We start from the raw sequence: 5,272 nt of genomic DNA on the forward strand, positions 1-5,272 counted from the left end.
TTATAATGAAATTGTTAAGATAATAAAGAGTAGATGATTAATCTGGGATCATATAAGACCCATGTACCAACACCCTGGAGGTCTCTACAGAGTCATCTGGGTAAAGACAGAGATTGTTTTCCTCAGTGAAAATTTCAGAGTAGCATTGTATTTTCTCCATCTCCCTTTTTCTGCAAAGGTTAAATAATGTTATTACTTTGTTCCTATTGGAAAGGCATCTTTATAAAGGCAACAAAATGAAGAATCAGAAGGGAGGGGACAGTCAACTAAACATGAAAACACTGGCAGCACACAATTGAAGAAGAAACTACTCAATGAATAAGCCTAGACTCTTGAGGCTTGCCAGCTATTAATACAATATGACTTTTTCAGAAAATACAGTTTGGCAATGTATATATATATATTGGTGAAATTATTTAGGCTACTTCACGTAGTTAAAAGGGAGGTTTATTTTGTGGGGTACCTTACAAATGAAGGAATACTTTACAGGGTCTGGAAAAGGTATTATGCAGTCCGGTGGTGTTCTCTTTAGCACTCTGCTTGGTCTACCTCCAGCATGCAGGGTTCAGGAACCAAGAGAGCCTGTGCATCAGGAACTCTCATCTTCTGAGCCCTCTCTTGGCCCTGCATTGTAGGCATGACAGTTATGGAAGCCTCAAGGGGGTTGGAACTTCCAGATCAAAGCTGGAATGTCTACCCACTACATATATGATTTGAAATCTACATGAATTAACTCTAAAGTATGTTCATAAACAGCCTACCTACTCTTCTCCAAGGAAACAGAAAGTCAGTTGAAAATGTCAAAATATCACTCATGGTAATTATTTTACTTGCACAGAAATAATTAATAGAAAGAAGTATCAAAGTTTTTATGGTGCTTATATAAAACATAATTAAAGGAGGTGGGCTGGAGAGATAGCTCAGTGGCTAAGAGCATTGACTGTTCTTCAACAGGACTTGGGATCAATTCCCAGCACCCACATGACAGATCACAACTGTCTATGATTAACTCCAGTTCCAGGGGACCAAATACCTATGGCAAAACACCAATGCACATTAAAAATAAATAATAATAAAGCAGTAATTGTAGCTTGAGTTTTCTCTCCGGGTCCCGCCAAGCCCCGGCAGCCCATTTATAAAATAAACACACAGAAGCTTATATTATTTAAACTGTTTGGCCTAATGGCTCAGACTTCTAGCTATCTAGTTCTTACATCTTAAATTAATCCATTTCTATAAATCTATACCTTGCCACATGGCTCGTGGCTTACCAGCATCTTGACATGCTGCTTGTCATGGGAGTGGCCTCCCGCCCCCCACCCCTCACCCCTCCACTACCCCCCACTCCCCACCCCGCCTTCCTGTTCTCTCAGTTCCCCTCTTTGTTAGTCCTGCCTATACTTCCTGCCTGGCCACTGGCCAATAATGTTTTATTTGTTGACCAATCAGAGCAACACAGTTGACATACAGATCATCCCACAGCAAATAACAATTATTATGGAAGCAAATATTGCAGAAGGAGATATAAGGGCTAAGAATAAGTGGCCTTATACAATGACATGCATTGAGAATTAGATATAACTCTTGCTTTGCATAGTCAAAGCTGATAAGTAATTTTCTTTGTATTTATTCACATGGCAAAATACTTGATTTCATAGTTGCAAGATATAATGGTTTCAAACCACAGTACTTTCTAAGTTCTGAATGATTAAACGTAGAGTATAAAGACCAACATATAGAAAAAAAATAGCCCTGAGTGATATGTTCCAAACTAGAAAGGCTCTATGTCAATTTTAAAGTAAGTAAACATTAGCATCATCTTTTGACATTCTACTTAAAATTAATTTAAACCAAAATGACACTATCATTTTTCTGTTAAAACACACTTCCAAAATACTAGGATTATAATTGTGTGACACAACACTCACTCAAATGAATATCTTTCATAATCATATTCTATAAACTCTAAGCCAAAAAGAACTCGGGAATAGTGACATCTCCTTCATTTTAAACAATGCTATGTACCTGAAAGAGAAGAGAAACAGTCCATGACTTTCCTTTCTCTAATATCAATAGTCTTGAAAATTCTACAGCTATAGAGGATGTCATTAGTCATCTCCTCAAGCAGTAATGTTGGGAGGTTTGCCTCCCTGAGCTCAACTATCCACAAGGCTAATTGTAGCAACAAGGCTAAATGTAGCACCAGGATATCTACAAAGAACAATATTTATTTGATAATATAAAATGTCTGTGAGAAGGATGTGCTGAAAGATTGTTATTCTAGGTGATTGTTTTGAAATCCATTTCCAAAAATACACACTGTTACTACAAATGATAATCATGAATACCAATATTCATTAAAATTGTTCTTATTAAAGTCCATAAACCCACCATATTTTCATCTATGATTACTAGCTATCAGTAAAAGATGTATTACTTGTCTGTGTTTTCAATAGAAATTTCTTTCTACAGCTCTCTGGGAAAGATGCTCTCCAAAAACAACTAATCCTTTTTCTTCCCTCAGTGTTGATCTGCTATTGTCCCTAAATGTCTCAACTTTCTTATCTTATTATTTCTGAAACATTGGAGAAAGCACTTTTCTCTGTTTCCTCTCCTATCCTTCCTAATGGATTTCTGAAACTCCTCTTTAATGACTTGATGAATCAGCTCATTTTGGAAGAATGATCAAGCCAGACTACCAGCCCTAAAGCAGTTCAATGCTTCAATTTAGTTTTTCCTAAAAGAGTTCTGAGGCAGAAACCTAATGCTTAGAGGAATTTATGTAGATATAAATCTTTAGCCTCTTCATTTTACAAAATAGGTAACTTTGAACATAAGGTTATTTGTGGGGCCATGTTTTAGTGTTAGGTTGTGGCTATACTATATATATTTTAATATTTATTTCTAATGTTATATAGAGTTTACCAGAGGCTCAATCTGCCATATTCCTATATCAGCATTCCTTACAAATCTCAAAGCATATTACCTTTACATACAAATATCAGAATGTTGAGTATACTCATATATAATTATGTATTTATAAAAAAAGTAAAGCATGATTTCATGGTTTGTAGAAAACACAGGATTTGGTGCTGTAATACATTATGTGGTTTCAACACAAAGGTGAAAATGTGAAACAATGATTACTTTAAACTTGAAGAAATGCATAATTATCAGAGGACAGGAAATATAGGAAACAAGAACTTCCCAGGAAGACAGAAAGCAGAAGAAAGAGAGAGAGAGAGAGAGAGAGAGAGAGAGAGAGAGAGAGAGAGAGAGAGAGAGAGAGAAGGAGAGAGGAAATACAGGAGAGAGAGGACAGATGAAGAGAAGGAGGAGAAGTGGTGCAGGTAGGATAGGAAGAGAGAAAAGAGGACTGGAAAGAATTTATAATTTGAAGACTTTTTTATGGACACGAGAACAGTTATTTTTTTCAGTGTATATTTGCGGACTATTAATATAAAGTGTATACTTGAGGGTTTATTTTTTTATATTTGTATTTTCTGAGTTCTGTGTGTATCATTTTTATCTCCTTCTATAGGCTCTGATATTCATAATAAAATTTTCGATTTAGAATAAGAAAACTGATTATGAGAGTTTATGTAACTATCAAAAACACACTCTTGAAGTGAAAAAAAATCAATGTTTGAATTAAATACACAGAGTCTTGACCACAATACCAAAACTATAATTTGATTTATCACAGTTCAAATCATCTCTGAAGATGTAAAAGTTTATTTTATATGTCTAACCTTTATGGTGGTATTTTATTTGCACTGAAATGTGATTTTTATTGTATGTTAATAAATAAAGTTGCCCGGGGGTCAGAGTTATTAGACCCATTGAAAGAGCATGGCGGTGGTGGTGCACTTTTTAATCCCAGCACTTGGTAGACAGAGCTAGGTAGATCTCTGTGTGTTTAGGGATACAGCCAGCATTGGAGACACACGTCTTTAATCTCAATACCATAGAAGACCTGGAGGGCTGTACAACAGACAGTGACGAGGCAGTCATGTGTTTGGGTTTACAACCAATGAGAAGGCAGAACAGAAAGACTATATTAAAGACAAACACACAGGAAGTAGCTCTCTTTCGGAGAGGTAGGAGCACAGCAGGAGCAAGGGTAAGGTTTTAGCTCTGAGCTCTGACTTCTTGGCTTTCTCTATTACATTGGTTCTGTGTTTCTTATTTAATAAGACAGTTGGTTACATCTACAAACCTTATGTCATTTGTATTAAAATCCTGAGGACAGCCATGCCCTGTTTTCTGAGGAGTGCAATTTTTTCATTCTTGATCAAAATACTGTTTTTATCCAATGTTTCTTGCCATGTGTAATGGAGTAGAGCAGCTCTCAGAGAGTTGGAAGAGAAGGTTACCAATGCTTTTCTAACATTGTGTAGCTAATTGTTTTCCTATGTCCTGCCAGGTCTGCAGCTGCTCAGACCCAAGTAAACACACAGAGGTTTATATTATTTTTAAACTATGGCCATGGCAGGTTTCCTGCTAGCAAGCTCTTACATCTCAAATTAATCCATCTCTATTAATATATTTTGCCACATTTTCTGTGGCTTTACCTTAGTCCATTTACATGTTGATCCTTTGGAAGATGGCTGGCGTCTCTTCCTGCCTTCTTCCTCTCTCTGCCTTTGAATTTCCTGCTTGCCTCTAAGATGCCTTGCCATTGGCCAAACAGCTTTATTTATCAACCAATCAAAGTAACACATATTCTCAGCATATAGAAAGACATTCCCCCATCAACATTGTCTGCACCATGTTTTAAGAATAAAATCAATAAAAAGTCAATATTCCCACTTTTCTAGTGAATAGAATTTAATGTGGGTTTCTTGAGAGATAATCCACCTGTGAGAACTATTATTAGCTCCCTGAGGGTTTGTAGGATTTTTGGTCCCAGGAATATCCAAGGCACAATTTCATGTACTTTTTGCCCTTAATTCTTTATAACACTTCCACTCTCAACCAAAGCCAAATTTAAAATATTGGGGTGGAGAAGTTTCTATTTGATAATCTTTAAGGTAGTATTACACTCAGCAATAAAACACTATTATGATGGGCAGAACGCAGCATCTCTATGTAGAATTTAAGTGGAATGCTTGTGTATTACCAGAATAAAGCCAACTTTAGTCATGAGGAATCTACTAATCAGTGTATGTGTGTAATTTGTATGGTTTTAGGAAAATACTAGAAAGGATTGTATGTATTTAAAGATGTATTAATTTCCTATAAGAATATTTTATTTGCTTTCTGATAATTT

The sequence above is a fragment of the Peromyscus maniculatus genome, chromosome 4 (assembly GCF_049852395.1).
Source record: "Peromyscus maniculatus bairdii isolate BWxNUB_F1_BW_parent chromosome 4, HU_Pman_BW_mat_3.1, whole genome shotgun sequence".
NCBI classification, from domain to species: Eukaryota; Metazoa; Chordata; class Mammalia; order Rodentia; family Cricetidae; genus Peromyscus; species Peromyscus maniculatus.